Source organism: Ranitomeya imitator, chromosome 4, assembly GCF_032444005.1.
Source record: "Ranitomeya imitator isolate aRanImi1 chromosome 4, aRanImi1.pri, whole genome shotgun sequence".
In the NCBI taxonomy this organism is placed as follows: domain Eukaryota; kingdom Metazoa; phylum Chordata; class Amphibia; order Anura; family Dendrobatidae; genus Ranitomeya; species Ranitomeya imitator.
In genome coordinates this window covers 99346851-99366577 of record NC_091285.1, presented here as the reverse complement: position 1 = coordinate 99366577, position 19727 = coordinate 99346851, and the positions used below count along the sequence as shown (strand labels likewise).

The following is a 19727-nucleotide window of genomic DNA, read 5'->3' as shown; positions in this document are numbered from 1 at the left end:
GTTTGTTTCTGACCAAATACTTATTTTCCACCATAATATGCAAATAAAATGTTAAAAAAACAGACAATGTGATTTTCTGGATTTTTTTTTCTCAGTTTGTCTCCCATAGTTGAGGTCTACCTATGATGTAAATTACAGACGCCTCTCATCTTTTTAAGTGGTGGAACTTGCACTATTGCTGACTGACTAAATACTTTTTTGCCCCACTGTATGTATATTTTTTTTTTTTACTAAAATACAAAGTAAATGTGTCATCCTTAAGTTTAGGCCTTTTAAAGATTATTTCATCTTTAACTTGCTTAACTGTTCACAATAACAGTAATTTTGACCAGGGGTGCCCAAACATTTACAGGCCACTATACAATCATTTTTGTGAATTGGGAATATGATTATTAAAAAAAAATACACAATAAAATCTAGAAAATGAATTGCAACTGTTTACCTCAACCTCATAAAGTGTTCATATCACAACTCTTTTTTTACATATTTGTTTTACTTGTCAAATTTACATTTATACATACCACAATAATACAGTGCCATATTACAGGTGCTTAATTGTTAGTCTTTGTGTAAAGGGAGGTTGATTTTTGTTAAGAAAGGAACTTAAAATAAATATACATTTAAATGTGCCTGTCTGTTTTCGCACACCTGTTTACTAGTCCAATTTTACAACCATATAAGCCTGTCTGTTTTTGCATACCTGTTTACTAGTTCAATTTTACAACCATATACAGTGGACTGCTGACACATTTCCCTTTTTGTATGTGTACCTATCGACCTAACATGACTTTTTCAAACTAAAATTGGCTGGAATTGAGATCGGACGCCATGTCGCATTTGGAGAGCCCCTGATGTGCCTAAACAGTGGATACCCCCCCCCACAAGTGATTCAATTTTGGAAACTAGACCTCCCCAAGGAACTTATCTAGATGTGTGGTGAGCACTTTGAACCCCCAAGTGCTTCACAGATGTTTTTATCGTACAGCCGTAAAAATAAAAAAATCATATTTTTTTCACAATTATAATCTTTTTGTGCCAAATTTTTTATTTTCACAAGGGTAACATGAGAAATTGGACCCCAAAAATTGTTGTCCAATGTGTCCTGAGTACGCTGATACCCCATATGTGGGGATAAATAACTGGGCGCACAGAAGAGCTTGGAAGGGAAGGAGCACTGTTTGACTTTTCAATGCAAAATTGGCTGGAATTGAGATTGAACACTATGTTGCGTTTGGAGAGCCCCTGATGTGCCTAAACAGTTGAAACCCCCCAATTCTACCTCTAACCCTAACCCCAACACACCCCTAACCCTATCCATAACTCTAACCACAAACCTAGCCCTAACACAGTCCTAACTCTAATCCCAACCCTAACCCTAATCCCAACCCTAATCCAATCCCTAACCTTAATCCAAACCCTAACCCCATTTCTAGCCCCAAACCTAACCCTTACTATAGCCCAACTCTAACCCTAACTTAAGCCCCAACCCTAATACTCATTTTAGCCCCAACCCTAATACTCATTTTAGCCCCAACCCTAACCTTAACTTTAGCCCAACTCACTTTAGTCCAACTCTAACCATAATGGGAAAATGGAAATAAATACATCTTTTTTTATTTTTCCCTAACTAAGAGGGTGAAAATTGGTCTAACACAGTGATCAAAATGAACCAATAGGAAAAAAATCTCCTATTGTTGCTGGGTGCTGGCCAGCAGATCTCAGAGGGTGCACTGTTCATGTGCCCACCATTTTCTCCTGGAAGAAACCGGCGGCCCGGGGGACTTCAGGGGCCCTGTAGGGACAATGGAGGAACCAGGGGGGTGATCACTGGACCTATTCCTTTCTCCTCTGATGTTCGATCACATCAGAGGAAAGAGAAATTAAATGCAAAATGTGACTTTTTTTTGCGATCGCCTTTATACAGTTAACCCCTTCCCGACCTGTGACACAACGTATGCGTCATGAAAGTCGGTGCCAATCCGACCTGTGATGCATATGCTGTGTCACAGAATGATCCCTGCAGATCAGGTGAAAGGGTTAACTCCAATTTCACCCGATCTGCAGGGCCAGGGGGAGTGGTAGTACAGCCCAGGGAGGTGGCTTCACCCCTCCGTGGCTACGATAGCTCTGATTGTTGAAAGTGAAACTGCCAATCAGAGCGATTTGTAATATTTCACCTATTAAAACTGGTGAAATATTACAATTCAACCATGGCCGATGCTGCAATATCATCAGCCATGCCTGGAAACACTGGTCTGTCCCCCCCACCTCACCGATCCCCCCCAGTCCTCCGATCAGTCCTGCACACTGCCCCGCTCCCCTCCATCCTCATGTCGTCTCCCCCGTGCTTTTGTCCACTCCCCCATGCTCCAATCCACCCCCCGTGCTCCAATCCACCCCCCCTGCTCCGATCCACCCCCCGCGCTCCGATCCACCCCCCATGCTCCGATCCACCCCCGTGCACCCCCCCACCCCATCATACTTACCGAGCCTCCCGGGGTCCGTCCATCTTCTCCATGGGCGCCGTGATCAAAATAAAAAAAATAGTAAATGACCCCCCCTTGTCACCCCCATAGGTAGGGACAATAATAAAATAAAGAATTTTTTTTTTCCCCACTAGGGATGAGGTTAGGGTTAGGGTTTCGGTATGTGCACACGTATTCTGGTCCTCTGCGGATTTTTTCGCAGCGGATTTGATAAATCCGCAGTGCTAAACCGCTGCAGATTTATCGCGGATTTACCATGGTTTTTCTGCGCCTTTCACTGCGGTTTTACAACTGCGATTTTCTATTGGAGCAGTTGTAAAACCGCTGCGGAATCCGCAGAAAGAAGTGACATGCTGCGGAATGTAAACCACTGCGTTTCCATGCAGTTTTTCTGCAGCATGTGTACAGCGATGTTTGTTTCCCATAGGTTTACATTGAACTGTAAACTCATGGGAAACTGCTGCGGATTCGCAGCGTTTTCCGCAGCGTGTGCACATACCTTTAGAATTAGGCTATGTGCACACGGTGCGGATTTGGCTGCGGATCCGCAGCGAATTGGCCACTGTGGATTCGCAGCAGTGTTCTATCAGGTTTACAGTACCATGTCCAACCAAATCCGCTTTGCCCATGGTGCGGAAAATACAGTGCGGAAACGCTACGTTGTATTTTCTGCAGCATGTCAATTCATCGTGCGGATTCCGCAGCGTATTACACCTGTTCCTCAATAGGAATCTGCAGGTGAAATCCGCCCAAAAAACACTGGAAATCCGCTGTAAATCTGCAGGTAAAATGCAGTGCCTTTTACCCGCAGATTTTTCAAAAATGGTGCTGAAAAATCTCACACAAATCCGCAACATGGGTACATAGCCTTAGGGTTAAGGTTGGAATTAGGGTTGTGGTTAAGGTTGTGATTAGGGTCATGGCTACAGTTGGAATTAGGGTTAGGGGTGTGTTGGGGTTAGTGTTGGAGGTAGAATTGAGGGGTTTCCACTGTTTAGGCACATCAAGGGTCTCCAAATGGCGCCACCATTGATTCCAGCCAATCTTGTATTCAAAAAGTCAAATGGTACTCCCTCACTTCCGAGCCCCGACGTGTGCCCAAACAGTGGTTTACCCCCACATATAGGGTATCAGTGTACTCAGGACAAACTGTGCAACAATTACTGGGGTCCAATTTCTCCTGTTACCATTGTGAAAATAAAAAATGCTTGCTAAAACATCATTTTTGAGGAAAGAAAAATTATTTTTTATTTTCACGGCTCTGCGTTGTGTTAAGTCCTTCTCAGTCCCTGGCTTACTAGAGGTAGGGATCCTGAGTAAATGACACGCAAACAAGGTATTGTGTGATCATATACAAGGGAAGCCCAGGAGCACATCTCTCTCTCTGGGCTTTGCCCTCCCTTTATATAGAAAAGAATTATTCTTTTACAGACATGCGCACAAGCGCTAATATTTCACTATCTCTTACATAAACAATCTATACCAGTCTTTATCAGTAGAAAGTTACATCATCTGGAAGGTGAATGAAAGGCTGCTATTGAAAGAAGGAATGCACACATGATTACTTCCATAAAAGGAAATGTCAAGTCAGCAGAAATGTATCTTGTTGTAAGCGAGATTTCTCAGGAAGAAGACAAGATGGATTCCTTTAGTTCAGTCTGATCTCCACAATTCCCCCCTTTGACATTTTCTTTTATTTATTTTATTACCACAGGGCCAAAGACAAAGCCTTTATTTGGTATTACACATGTACATGCTTGTATTCAATAAGAGAATCAAATTTAGTATTAATTCTTCCGTTTAACTCTCGCAACCTTTTCTTTGTTTTGCAATAAGTACAGATATTACAAAGGGATAGCAAAATAAGCGCAATAATCAGTATTAGCAAAGGATAACATAAGAGAAGAAGGAAAAAAAACTTTATACTCTTGCATCTATTACACAAAGTTTATCTGTGCATACTGAGATACTCTTGAGTACAATCTGGAATAGTACGTATATGACTACAATAATCATAACTATATGTATTATGCTCTGCATAATCCCAGCAACCCACCCACCGATTCCTCTGAACCAGTTGGCTGGGTTAAGAAAAGAAAAGGTATCTGACCACCAGCTATCCTTATTCTGGTCATTGTCTTTGTCATACTGATCTCTGAGTCGTTGTACGTCCTTTAATTTGAATGTCATACTCATAGTACTATTCGGGTCTATATAATGACAGCAGGTGGGTCCGATGATTTGACACATACCCCCTTGTGAGGCAGTTAGGTAATCCAATACCAGGGTATGTTGGTTAGTGACTATTATAAGCTGATTCTGTACAGCTATACTAGTGTTTAGTATATCCAATATATCCCAGATCTGATCATCTAGATAATCCGTGGCTCTAACTAATTTATCCCACATCTGTGTTAACATAGGATAAATAAAAATGGTACTAGCAATTTTGTTAGGAATTCCCATTTGTACTATATGTGGCCTCCCCGAGGGACGTGGTGAGTTATCTGCAGCTCTTTTATACAGTGTGTGCTTGGGCACGGCTTGCATATTCACTTGTTTATTTGAAATTATGAATGTAGCCGGGGTTAGGCGTCCTAATGTACAAGTACCCTTTATACCTACGGGAAGCCATTTATATGCTCCTTCTCCGCATATCCAAAATGTACCTTCAGGCAGATCCCATAGAGCTGAGTGCTGCAATACCAATCTGTGAGCCAAGTCCACAAATCTAGATACATTCTGAAGCATACACCAAGAGGGTTTTTGTCCCAAGGGGCTACAGTACCCGGCTGCGGGATTCCCACATACAGGCATTCCTTTGATATACTCATTGGATTCATTACAAACCAGGTTCCCCAGCTTACTTGTACAACTGTTTGCATCACCTTGGGGGAACAATTTAGAATGTTTCCATTTTCTATTATGTATGTATCTTTCCAATACTACAGGTTTGAAAGCATCAGAGGGGGGGACGGTTGTACTGAAACTAAGCTGTAGATTTTCTGTGGGGACCTGTCCTAAATTAGTTAATCCAGTCTTATTTCTAGGTACCCATTTTCCTCCCCTAAATGCTAAATATTGTAGATGTGTGTTACTCCCTGAGAGATTACCCTGCCACCAAGGAAATTCTACCCATCCCACAATTGGTATGGCGATTGTAGTATTCCACAGCCTAGCATTACCAATTTGGTTGTTGGCCAGGTTGTCTGAACAATTAGGCCAAGCGAATATTTCTTCTGCTAATACGGGAACTGCTAGAAAAGGTATACTTGTGGCTGATACCGGCGAATGGGTACAGATCCAACAATCTGTCAGGGTTTGTGTATTGTTTAACAAGTCATGCACTAATTTTCTATGATGTTGTACGAATCTATTGTTCAAAGGGGCTAGAGAATTCAGTCTATCCCACGCCTCCGTTGAGGTTATCATTATTAACATCAATATCATGAGTTTATACTGCTTTTCTTGCAATGGCTTGCATGTATCCATGATGCCTTTCCTTCAAGCTTGACTGATGTAGGTGTTGTCAACAGGACTTGGAAGGGTCCGTCAAACCTTGGTTCTAGAGCCTTTCTGGTGTGTCTTTTTACATAGACTTGATCACCTGGTTCCAACTTGTGACTTCCTTCTGTGTTGTCAGGATCTGGAAGGGAAGCAAAAACTTGTGCATGCACCTTAGTTAATTGTTTCTGAAGATTTTGCACATAAGAAGTCAATGACTCAATATTTAACACAAGTTGCTGTGGAAAATAACATCCTAAATTGGCAGTCCTGCCAAACAAAATTTCATATGGAGACAGTTTAGTCTTACCCCTTGGGGTATTGCGTATTGAGTAAAGGGCCAGTGGAAGGCATTCTGTCCAAGGCTTTCCTGTTTCAGCCATGGCTTTCTGTATTTTTAATTTTAAAGTTCCATTCATGCGTTCCACCTTACCAGAACTTTGAGGATGGTACGGAGTGTGTAACTGACTTTCAACACCCAACATTTTCAGTACATTTTGAAATATTTCTCCAGTGAAATGAGTACCCCTATCTGACTCGATCACTTCAGGGAGACCGTAACGGGGTATCAGTTCGGCAACTAGCTTTACAGCAGTGTTTTTAGCTGAAGCCTTCCGAACTGGATAGGCCTCTGGCCACCCCGAGAACATGTCCACACATACCAACACATACTCATACCCATTACTTTTTGGCAGCTGGATAAAGTCTATTTGTAATCGCTGAAACGGGTAGAGAGGTCGGACGTGGTGCTTCATAGGGGTCTTTGTTGTCTGTCCGGGATTATGTGTCAGGCATATAGCGCATGCAGCACAATAGTCTCTTGCATAGTTGCCAAAACCTGGAGCCAACCAGACTTGCTTTGCCAGTAGTGTCATTGCATTTGCAGACACATGAGTAGGGTGGTGCAATCCACCAACTACTATCGGGTACCAGGCTCTAGGTAGACATATTAGTCCATCTTTCTTCCAAATTCCCGCTTGTTCTTCTGCCCCTTCCTTTTTCCACCTGTCCCTCTCCTCTTCTCCTGCATCTTCCTGTGCTTGTCTCAGTCTATCTTCAGTATTTTCTGTGGGGTTTACAGTATGAACTTGTTGTAAGGGTTTGACAGCTGCTGCTTTGGCTGCTTTATCAGCCCTATCATTTCCCCTAGATTCCCTAGTGTCGAGTCTCACATGTGCAGCTACCTTGATTACTGCTACTTCTTTTGTTTCTTGTGCAGCCTCTAAGATCTGTTTGATCAGAGAAGCATGTTTTACAGGTTGTCCTGACGCTGTCATGTAACCTCTAGCTCTCCAGATTACTCCAAAATCAAACACAATACCATGTGCATACCTAGAATCAGTGTATATATTAGCTGTCTGGTTCTCAGCTATTTTAAGAGCTTCAATCAATGCTGTTAGTTCTGCTTCTTGTGCAGACTGTTTCGGTGGAAGTGGTTCTGCTTTGAGAGTTTCAGATTCTGACACAACTGCATACCCTGTATGGAAGTTACCTGTGTCATCTGCAAACCTACTACCATCTATAAACAGCTCTAAATCTGGATTTTGAAGTGGTGTTTCGGATACATTGGGTAAGCCTACCGTTTCTTGTAAAATGAGCTCTGTACAATCATGTGTGTCTGTAGGGAAAAAATTTGCGTGTGGATCAGTGTCCTTATTCCCCCCTTCAGACTCGAGAGGTAGCAGTGTAGCTATATTGAGAGTCTGAAGCCTAGCAAATGTGATAGTAGAGGGGAGCAACAAAGAACACTGTAGCCGCAAATGTCTGGCCATGGAAATGTGTTTTGGTTGGACCTGGTTTAATATCCCATAAACATCATGTGTAGTTTGAACTGTGAGTGGATGCTCTAGGACAATTTCTGATGCTTTGTCCAACAATAGTGAGACAGCAACAACTACACGTACACAGGTTGGCGCTGCTCTAGCTACGGGATCTAACCTTGCTGAAAGATATGCAATTGGTCTTTGTTTCCCTGCATGCTTCTGGGTAAGAACTCCTGTAGCATGGGAATCAACTTCTGCAGCCATAAGCTGAAATGGTTTGGTGTAGTCTGGTAGCCCTAACGCTGGAGCTGAAACAAGGGCATCTTTTAATTGTTGGAACGAAATCTGACCTTCTTTTGTCAACAAATAAGGTTCACTTTTTACACAGTCATACAGTGGTTGCATTAGTTGACTGGCATGTATAATCCATTGTCTACAATGAGACACTATTCCTAAAAATGCTCGTAGCTGTTTATGATTTCTAGGCTCATTCATCTGTCTTATTGCTTCAGTTCTTTGTGGTGTAAGATGCTTTTTACCTTGAGAAATGCAATGACCTAGAAAGACCACTTTGGTCTGACAAACTTGTAGCTTTTGTCTATTCACTTTACACCCTTCTTTTTCTAAAAAACATAGTAAACTCACAGTGGACCTTTCTGCAGTTTCTAGATCTGGGCAGCAAAGTAGTAGGTCATCCACATACTGCAAAATTACTACCTGTGGTTCGGGTTCAAACCTCTGAAGGACTGTTTGTAGGGCATTTGAATAAAGAGTAGGGGAGTGTATCATTCCCTGTGGAAGGCGTGTCCACGCCAACTGTTTGCCCTTAAATGTAAATGCAAACAAATGCCAACTATCTTGGTGTAAAGGAACCGAGAAAAATTCATTTGAAAGATCTATTACAGTAAACACTTGAGAACTGGCTGGTATCTGTGATAGTAACGTATGAGGATTGGGTACAACTGGGGTGATTGGATCTAGAACTTTGTTTATTTCTCTTAAATCATGTACCATACGATATTTGGGCATAGAACTCTTATCAAGAGTTCTCTTTTTGACTGGATACAGAGGAGTGTTAGCAGGTGATTGTATCTCTACCAAAACTCCTTTCTCTTTATATCCCTCTATCTGTTTTGTAATCGCTAGTTCCTGCTGGGCACTCACAGGGTATTGTCTGAGCTGTGGGAGAACAGTTCCTGGTTGCACAGATAGTTTTACAGGAGAGATATGCAATAATCCCACATCAGTGTCACCCTGTGCCCACAGTGTTTCTGGGACTGTTGAGAGGTCTAGATCTGTGGTGTACTCTTTTTCTTCAGTATAATCCTCAAAAGCCTGAATTCTAACATATTGTTCTAATGTTTCTGCATCATCAGGGATAGTCAGTATAACTGTGCCATCTTCCCTAAAATTGATGTTAGCTTCTAATTTCTTTAGGACATCAGTTCCTAACAAACATGTTGGGGCACCTCTGGCATACAAAAATCTGGATGCAAAACATTTAGGTCCTAATGAGACCTCTAGGGGCACAGTATATGGCAGTGTTCGAATTACCCCATCATAACCCTCAGCAAAAGTTGTTTGTTCTGAAATATCTTCCGGATTCGGAAGAAAATCTTGATTCAAAATTGAGGAAGTTGCACCTGTATCTATCAAAAATGGAATCTCTCTCCCCCCCACATTCACCTGTATCATAGGTCTTCTAGCTGGTAGGGAAGTTTGTAACACATCGAGTCAATCTGAATCTGGTATGGGACCATCTATGATGGTAGATTTCTGCTGGTTGTCCGTTTGGGGAGGGTTATTTCTGGGAACAAATTTGCCTGACTTTATATCTGCCAACTTCTTCCTGCACTCTCTTTGGAAATGACCTGGCTTTTTACAGTAGTGGCAAGGAAAGTTGTGTCTCACTCTTCCTCCTGTATTAGCTTGTGCTATTCTAACAGGCTTACGATTCTCTCTCATATCCATGACTATTCCTAAACATCGTTGTTTCACAATATTTGGTTGTTCAATTGTTCTCCAATCTGGAGTAGAGGATTTAAATTTTTCTCTGATTTTCGGATCTAGCCCCTCTATTAATTGTTTTGTAAAAAGTCTCCTTACTGAAGCATCAGTCAAATCCAATCCTTCATCCCTAAAGCTATTTTCTAATTCTTGACTATATTCTTCAATACTTTGCCCAAATTTCTGCATAATCACACCCGTAGATCCCCTTTCCCTCTGTTTTTCTCTCATGAAAATTATTAATGCCTCTGTGAACTGGGTACCTGATGCTTCTGTCTGTAAGGCACCCCCTTCTGCCACTGGTCTATTGGGCTGTAGGTGTGTCAATAATTCCTGAAAAAGTCCGGGGGACATTTTCATTCTACATAATTCTTCCCCGTCCGCCCAGACCCCAGCATGAGTCTGCATGATTTGTTGTATGTATTGTGCAAATCGGATGGGATATTGAGTGGGATCAGGCGCATTATGCAGGAGGGACATACCTTCAGCAGGGGACCAAGGAAAATACTGTCGGGTCTGGTGATATCTAGTTCCCATTACCCCGTCAGCACCAGGTTCCCTAAAGGGTCTTGGTACTACCCTAACAGGGGCAAGTACAGCGCCATGTCTAGGTGTACCACAGACTAGGCAATCATTTCTCCAATCTGGATTTTGTTGTCCACAGTGTGAACATACCCATCCTCCTACCCCACCAAGATTGGGATACAAGGCTGGAAATTGTTTTCCTCCTTCTGCTCCTCCAGATGGTACAAATGATTGGGCTTTTGGATCTAGGTAAGGTGGTGGGATTATGTCACAACTTTTTCCCTTCCCCATAATCCATTTGGAAGTGTCTGGATCATACTTCCAATTCTCCTCTTTAGCTGTTTTTGAGACCTCTATCATACAGTGTATGATTTCTTCCCACCCATTGTCTTTGATAATTCCACCTCGTTCTTTACTCAGTTTTTCCCATTCTGTACTGAACATAAGTGCTTCTGAAATTCCCAATTTTTCTCTTACCCTTCTAATCTGACTTCTGACTGTCTTCCCACATCTTTCCTGTATGATATCTGCTGCTTCCACTTGTCCTAAGACGGTTTTTGTCTGTTTATTTCCCATTTTTCTTTTTTATTTTTTTTTTTCAATATTAGCTATTTCTACCCCAGGTGACGTTTGGACAATCACTTATCCTAGGTGATGTCTCGTTGCCTTCTCTCCTAGGGAGCTAAAATATTGAAGGGCTGATCTGCTCCATTCTTTCTAATGTGCAGAATGTACTTAAGTGCTATTATGCACGCAAACAGACCCAGCAACACCATACAGATCACAAAACTTTCTGTGTCAGTTAGCATACTTGTCCCAGGCTCATGGACCCGCGTCCTGGGCTCATTCTATCAAACCTTATCCAGAAATGAAGGAGGTTAAGCACTTAAATGAGAGTCAAGCATGGGCGGAGGTCTCCCCGAAAGGACGCAACCACATGACCCAGTTAGGCTGACTTCCGTGTATAAGGCTTATACCCCAACTATTTCGGCTTATTTTTCTACGCACTTTTGCTCTTCTTTCACAACATACCACAACCTTCACACTGTTCACACACTGCCAGGGACAGGACTCATAAATCTATACAATATAGTAACCCGAGTTTTATAGGTATCTACTCACTACTAGACTAACCCAGCGTGACACGGCTCATAGAGATCTTTCGGATAATACAAGGCAGATAAAAGAGAACTAATAATGTCTCTTACCTGGCCAGGTTTTTCAGTTCATTTGCCGTCCATTATCCCAGATCTCCATTGTCCGTATCTGCAGGTGAATCTCGAGCAAATACTCTCATCTCGGGTCCCTGTTCGGTGCGCCAAAGAAATGTTAAGTCCTTCTCAGTCCCTGGCTTACTAGAGGTAGGGATCCTGAGTAAATGACACGCAAACAAGGTATTGTGTGATCATATACAAGGGAAGCCCAGGAGCACATCTCTCTCTCTGGGCTTTGCCCTCCCTTTATATAGAAAAGAATTATTCTTTTACAGACATGCGCACAAGCGCTCATATTTCACTATCTCTTACATAAACAATCTATACCAGTCTTTATCAGTAGAAAGTTACATCATCTGGAAGGTGAATGAAAGGCTGCTATTGAAAGAAGGAATGCACACATGATTACTTCCATAAAAGGAAATGTCAAGTCAGCAGAAATGTATCTTGTTGTAAGCGAGATTTCTCAGGAAGAAGACAAGATGGATTCCTTTAGTTAAGTCTGATCTCCACAGTTGTAAACGTCTGTGAAGCACTTGGGGGTTCAAAGTGCTCACCACATATCTAGATAAGTTCCTTTCGGAGTCTAGTTTCCAAAATGGGGTCACTTGTGGGGGGTTTCTACTGTTTAGGCACACCAGGGGCTCTGCAAAGGCAACGTGACGCCCGCAGACCATTCCATCAAAGTCTGCATTTCAAAAGTCACTACTTCCCTTCTGAGCCCCGACGTGTGCCCAAACAGTGGTTTACCCCCACATATGGGGTATCAGCATACTCAGGAGAAACTGGAAAAAAAACTTTTGGGGTCCAATTTCTCCTGTAACCCTTGGGAAAATAAAAAATTCTGGGCTAAAAATTATTTTTGAGGAAAGAAAACATATTTATTATTTTCACGGCTCTGCGTTGTAAACGTCTGTGAAGCACTTGGGGGTTCAAAGTGCTCACCACATATCTAGATAAGTTCCTTTCGGGGTCTAGTTTCCAAAATGCGGTCACTTGTGGGGGGTTTCTACTGTTTAGCCACATCAGGGTCTCTGCAAACGCAACGTGACGCCCGCAGAGCATTCCATCAAAGTCTGCATTTCAAAACGTCACTACTTCACTTCCGAGCCCCGGCAAGCGCCCAAACAGTAGTTTACCCCCACATAAGGGGTATCACCATACTCAGGAGAAACTGGACAACAAATATTGTGGTCAAATTTCTCCTGTTAGGCTGCCGTCACACTAGCAGTATTTGGTCAGTATTTTAAATCAGTATTTGTAAGCCAAAACCAGAAGTGGAACAATTAGAGGAAAAGTATAATAGAAACATTTGCACCACTTCTGCATTTATCACCCACTCCTAGTATTGGCTTACAAATACTGATGTAAAATACTGACCAAATACTGCTAGTGTGACGACAGCCTTACCTTTGGGAAAATTAAAAAATTCTGGGCTAAATAATTATTTTTGAGGAAAGAAAATGTATTTATTATTTAAACTGGACAACAACTTTTGGGGTCAAAATTCTCCTGTTACCCTTGGGAAAATAAAAAATTGCAGGCTAAAAAATCATTTTTGAGAAAATTATTTTTATTTTTTATTTTCATGGCTCTGCGTTATAAACATCTGTGAAGCACTTGGGGGTTCAAAGTGCTCACCACACATCTAGATTAGTTCCTTTGGGGGACTAGTTTCCAAAATGGGGTCATTTGTGGGGGATCTCCAATGTTTAGGTACACAGGGGCTCTCCAAACGTGACATGGTGTCTGCTAATGATTGGAGCTAATTTTCCATTTAAAAAGCCAAATGGCATGCCTTCCCTTCCGAGCCCTGCCGTGCGCCCAAACAGTGGTTTACCCCCACATATGGGGTATCAGCGTACTCAGGACAAACTGGACAACAAAATTTTTGGTCCAATTTCTTTTATTACCCTTGGCAAAATAGGAAATTCCAGGCTAAAATATCAGTTTTGAGGAAAGAAATTTTTTTTTTTCATGGCTCTGCGTTATAAACTTCTGTGAAGCAACTGGGGGTTTAAAGTGCTCAATATGCATCTAGATAAGTTCCTTGGGGGATCTAGTTTCCAAAATGGGGTCACTTGTGGGGGAGCTCCAATGTTTAGGCACACAGGGGCTCTCCAAACGCGACACGGTGTCCGCTAACAATTGGAGCTAATTTTCCATTCAAAAAGTCAAATGGCGCACCTTCCATTCCGAGCCCTGCCGTGTGCCCAAACAGTGGTTTACCCCCACATATGAGGTATCGTCGTACTCGGGAGAAATTGCGCAACAAATTTTAGCATCCATTTTATCCTATTGCCCAAGTGGAAATGAAAAAATTGAGGCAAAAAGAATTTTTTTTGTGAAAAAAAAGTACTTTTTCATTTTTACGGATCAATTTGTGAAGCACCTGAGGGTTTAAAGTGTTCACTAGGCATCTAGATAAGTTCCTTGAGGGGTCCAGTTTCCAAAATGGGGTCACTTGTGGGGGAGCTCCAATGTTTAGGCACACAGGGGCTCTCCAAACGCGACATGGTGTCCGCTAACGATGGAGATAATTTTTCATTCAAAAAGTCAAATGGCGCTCCTTCCCTTCCGAGCCTTACTATGTGCCCAAACAGTGGTTTACCCCCACATGTGAGGTATCAGTGTACTCAGGAGAAATTGCCCAACAAATTATAGGATCCATTTTATCCTGTTGCCGATGTGAAAATGAAAAAATTGAGGCTAAAAGAATTTTTTTGTGAAAAAAAAGTACTTTTTTATTTTTACGGATCAATTTGTGAAGCACCTGGGGGTTTAAAGTGCTCACTATGCATCTAGATGTTCCTTGGGGCGTCTAGTTTTCAAAATGGGGTCACTTGTGGGGGAGCTCCAATTTTTAGGCACACGGGGGCTCTCCAAACGTGACATGGTGTCCGCTAAGGAGTGGAGCCAACTTTTCATTCAAAAAGTCAAATGACGCTCCTTCCCTTCCAAGCCCTGCCGTGCGCCCAAACAGTATGAGGTATCAGCGTACTCAGGACAAATTGGACAACAACTTTCATGGTTCAGTTTCTCCTTTTACCATTGGGAAAATAAAAAAATTGTTGCTAAAAATCATTTTTGTGACTAAAAAGTTAAATGTTCATTTTTTCCTTCCATGTTGCTTCTGCTGCTGTGAAGCACCTGAAGGGTTAATAAACTTCTTGAATGTGGTTTTGTGCACCTTGAGGGGTTCAGTTTTTAGAATGGTGTCACTTTTAGGTATTTTCAGCCATATAGACCCCTCAAACTGACTTCAAATGTGAGGTGGTTCCTAAAAAAAATGGTTTTGTAAATTTTGTTGTAAAAATTAGAAATCGCTGGTCAAATTTTAACCCTTATAACTTCCTAGCAAAAAAAAATTTTGTTTGCAAAATTGTGCTGATGTAAAGTATACATGTGGGAAATGTTATTTATTAACTATTTTGTGTCACATAACCCTCTGGTTTAACAGAATAAAAATTAAAAATGTGAAAATTGCGAAATTTTCACCAAATTTTCGTTTTTATCACAAATAAAACGTTAGGATCCGTTGAAGCGTTCCTGAGTTATTACCTCATAAAGGGACACTGGTCAGAATTGCAAAAAAAACGGCCAGGTCAGTAAGGTCAAAATAGTCTGGGTCATGAACGGGTTAATACTAGAGTCGTTCTCCTGTTCTAAAACGTACCCTGTCTCCTGAAGGGAATTATGCTACTGTTTTGGGTTAGCTTCGGACCTGTTTAATCGAAGCTGGTGGCAGCATACGTTTTTTACTGGGTAGTTGGGTGTCGTTGTAGCGACTGCTGCGTTGATAATTGTTCCTGCCTGAGTGGGAGTACTTTATCGCGTCGCAGCAGCGTGCCCAATAGCTAGTACATAGCAGGCAGCCTTTCTGACGACTAATTACCCCAGGTGCAGTACCTCATCTGACCTGAGAGTAAGGGGGCTGCCAGAGAGTTGCAAGTCTTAAGTGGAACTGTAAGCGGGATATACATAAATCCCTGCAGTTTGTGGTATATTGAAGAGCAGTGGGATACCTAGAATAAGCCCCTGCTGTAAACTAAGAGGTCAATAGCCTTGTGTGTGTTTTTTCATCATATTGTGGAGTGGAAGGATAACTAAGATAAGCCCCCCTGCACATGTGATAGCCGTCTGTTGGCCTAAAGTCACCCCGATCCGTGACGTAGGGGTGACGGTCACGGTGTGAATCGTGACAAATTGGTGGCAAGGCGGTGGGATATATTAGAGCATTAGTGACTTGGTTTGAGCAATCATTCCTCTCACTAAAAACTTGCAAAGTTCTTGCAAGGACTCTGCACAAATAAGTTTGGAGAACGAACTCAGTGTTTATTAGTCCTAAGACAATTGTGTGTACTGGTAATTATCCCCTACCCTTCTCTTTGTTTTTCTGTCCTATCTTTTATTTGGCAACCATGGTGGTGCTGGGAGAAGTCTTTTATGAGCAGCAGACCAGAGACACCCTTATTGCCTTATGCAAGTCACAGCACATTGACTTTGCAGGCAAAACTGGTCGCAGATCTGGTGCAATGGGAAGCCACTCTAGACCACTCTCAGAGCTCAGAGGCCGCAGAAGCCAGCACAAGCGAACATGGTGCTACAGCAGAGGTCCAACCACTGAATACGGGCCCTACTGGCAGCCAGGGGGGCGCAGACCTCTTCTTGCAGCTGGCTCTGCAACAATGGTCCGCAGATGACCTAGAGAGATGTCTGCAGCTCATCCAGCAATACCAGGAGCGAGCCGAGAGAGAGGCCCGAGCTGAGCGGGAGGCTGAGAGAGCCGAGCGCCAAGCCCAGCGAGAACATGAACCGGAGATGCTCCGGCAGGGGGGGATGCCCTCCACCGCCCAGAGCCGTGAGCCCAGCAGCGCTCAGATACCTAAACCCCGGCCCGATCACTTTCCTGTTATGGAAAAGGACGGGGACTTGGACACGTTTCTGTGGGCCTTTGAGAAAGCCTGCAGACAGTCCCGGCTGCCTACAGATAAATGGGCACGATACCTGACACCAGGGCTGAGAGGCAAAGCTCTGGAGGCATTTGCTGCCCTCCCTCAAGAACAAGATGGAGACTATGAGGCCATCAAGCAGGCCCTGATAGCCAAGTACCAGCTTACACCCGAGGTGTACCGTAGAAAGTTCCGAACCCTCCAACGTGGCCCACACGACAGTTACAGTGATGTGGTGCATGAACTGGGGACCCACTTTGACCAGTGGACCCAAGAACTGTCAGTGACCACCTTTGCACAGCTGCAAGACCTGATGATCAAAGACCAGTTCTTTCATCTTTGCCTAGCTGAGGTGCGACAGTTCGTGATGGACAGAGAACCCAAAGACGTGAAGAAAGCAGCGCAGATTGCCGATGCCTATGAGGCCAACCGTAGATCGGAAGTGCGGAAGCCAGTCACCACCAGCTGGAGAGGGGGTAAGCCTGCAACCAACGCCAGTATCCCTGCCAGCCAGCACACCAGAGGTCCTGGCCCTGTGGCCAACAACACCAGACCTACCACCGAACCTCGCCAGTGTTACCACTGCAGGCGGCCTGGGCATATCAGTACCTTCTGTCCAGACAGGCCGAAGAACCCCCCAGCCAAGGCCCCAGGGCCTAATGCAGCAGTTCTTTTGGTGGGTGGTGTGGTTGGGAGGGTGTGTGACAACGTACAGCACGTCACTGTGGGAGGCCATGTTGCTACAGACCTCAAGGACACCGGGGCTGAACGAACCCTCATCCGACCCGAACTGGCGGCCCCTGAAGAAATCATTCCGGGGAAAACTCTAAATGTCACTGGGATTGGGGACATCAGCTGTCCCTTACCGATGGCCCGGGTTTATATTGATTGGGGTGCCGGGAGCGGGGTGAAGGAAGGGGGGCTGTCTGATAATTTGCCCACTGATATTTTGTTGGGGACTGATTTGGGGAGGATGGTTGCATACTACGTCCCTGACACCCCTCCCCAATCTGCTAATAAGGGTAACGTTAACCCTGATGATGATGATGATGATGATGGGAAATCGCATGTGTTACCTGACCATGCTTTATCTTGTAATGATGCATCTAATAACCATTTTTTTCCTAGGATTGATGATGAAAATGTTGTACCTGTGCCAACTGAACCTGATAATGATTTTTCTGTGAAGGTTAATGTGTCCATAGGTACAGGCATGCCCAGCCACGAGGAAGGTGATGCCATGAAAGTGACCAGTGTCACCGAGGAAGGTAACTGGCCCATAAGTAGCACTGCCCATGGAGTGTTGGGGGTGGATGAGGAGGTAGAGCCCATAGCAGTGCCGGCTGATGGGTCTGTAGAAACCCTCAGGGAGACAGCCTACGTAGCTGCTGTCACCCACAGTCAGAGTGCTCGGAACGCAGATAACTGTTGGCCTTCCGGACCCTCCTCAGTCATCAGTGTGACTGAACCAGAGGTGGACCCAGAGCAGGTCCAAGAGGGTTCCCGCGGGGAAGGGACCCTGACATCGCTTCTGGCTTCCCCTAGCCAGGAGTTTCAGGCCGCTCTGCACACAGATGTGAGCCTAGAGAGGTTGAGACAACTCGCCGAGTTGCCCACCTCCGAGACTGATAAGGAGAGGGTGTTCTGGGAACGAGGAAGGTTCTACCGGGAGACAGTACCCGGAGAATCGCAAAAGTAGTGGTTGAGGGAAAGACAGCTGGTCGTCCTGCAGCAATTCCGGGATGAGTTGTTACAGATTGCCCATGAGATCCCGCTAGCTGGACACTTGGGGATCAGCAAAACTAAGGCCCGGCTGTCTCAACACTTCTATTGGCCTAAGATGGGGACAGATGTGTCAAACTACTGCCGCCCCTGTATCACTTGTCAAAGAGTGGGGAAGGCGGGGCCTGCTCTTAAGGCTCCCCTGATCCCTTTACCAGTGATAGAGGAGCCTTTCCAGAGAATTGCGGTGGACATTGTGGGCCCGCTGGCCGTCTCCAGCAGCTCTGGAAAGCAATACATCCTTACTGTGGTAGACTACGCTACCCGGTACCCAGAGGCAGTAGCTCTGTCTTCAACTAGGGTAAATAAGGTGGCGGATGCCCTGTTGGCCATCTTTTCACGTGTAGGATTTCCCAGGGAAATGCTTACTGATCAGGGGACCCAATTTATGTCTCGCCTAATGGAGGCATTCTGTAAGAGAATGCAGGTGAAGCACCTGGTATCGAGTGCGTATCACCCACAGACCAATGGCTTGTGTGAACGCTTCAGTGGTACCCTCAAACAGATGCTACGCATGCTGGTTGAGACCCAAGGGCTCCTGTACGGCAGGCGAGTCCGGGGACCCCTTGGGTTGGTAAGAGAATCCTGGGAAGAGGAGCCAAACCCTTCTGAAGTGTCCATAGTGGAGTATGTCATGCACTTCCGTGACAAGATGCAGACCTTGACGCAGTTGGTGCATGACAACATGACGCAGGCTCAGGCTGATCAGAAGCACTGGTACGACCAGAACGCCCGGGAGCGGACCTACCACGTGGTTCAAAAGGTGTGGGTGCTGGTCCCCGTACCAAAGGATAAGCTTCAGGCAGCCTGGGAGGGCCCGTACGTCATCCACCAACAGCTCAACCCGGTCACTTACGTGGTCACGCTTGACCACACTCGGGGTAGGCGAAAGGCCTTTCACGTCAACATGATGAAGGCTCATCACGAACGTGAACCTTTCGTCCTACCGGTCTGCAGCTTGCCCGAGGAAGGGGAGGAAGACACCCTCCTGGACATGCTGGCCCAAGCCAAGGCCAGTGGGTCCATCGAGGATGTGGAGGTAAGCGCCTCGTTAACTGAACCCCAGCAGTTACAGTTGCAAACCACATTGGAACCCTTCCAGGTCGTGTTCTCCAACCGACCTGGGAGGACTGAGTTAGCAGTCCACGAGGTGGACACCGGGAATCACACCCCACTACAGCGAACACCCTATCGAATCTCTGACCAGGTGCAGCAGAATATGCGCCAAGAGATCAATGAGATGTTACAGCTGGGGGTGATTTGACGGTCAAAGAGCGCGTTGGCCTCACCTGTAGTTCTCGTGCTAAAGAAAGACCGGACCACCTGGTTCTGCATGGACTACAGGGGGCTCAACGCCATCACAGCCTCTGACATGCACCCAATGCCGCGCATCGAGGAGCTGCTGGATAGGTTAGCTGGCGCAGATTACCTAACAATAATGGATCTGAGTAGAGGATACTGGCAGATTCCCCTGAGCCCCGAGGCGCAGGAGAA

General features: G+C 44.5%; 1 protein-coding gene across 4 annotated transcripts in view; it reads left to right on the top strand.

The window, feature by feature from the left end:
* Positions 1-19727, top strand: part of KCNIP1 (potassium voltage-gated channel interacting protein 1) — a 1763666-nt gene that overhangs the window by 39319 nt on the left and 1704620 nt on the right. The gene's annotated exons all lie outside the window — the stretch shown is intronic.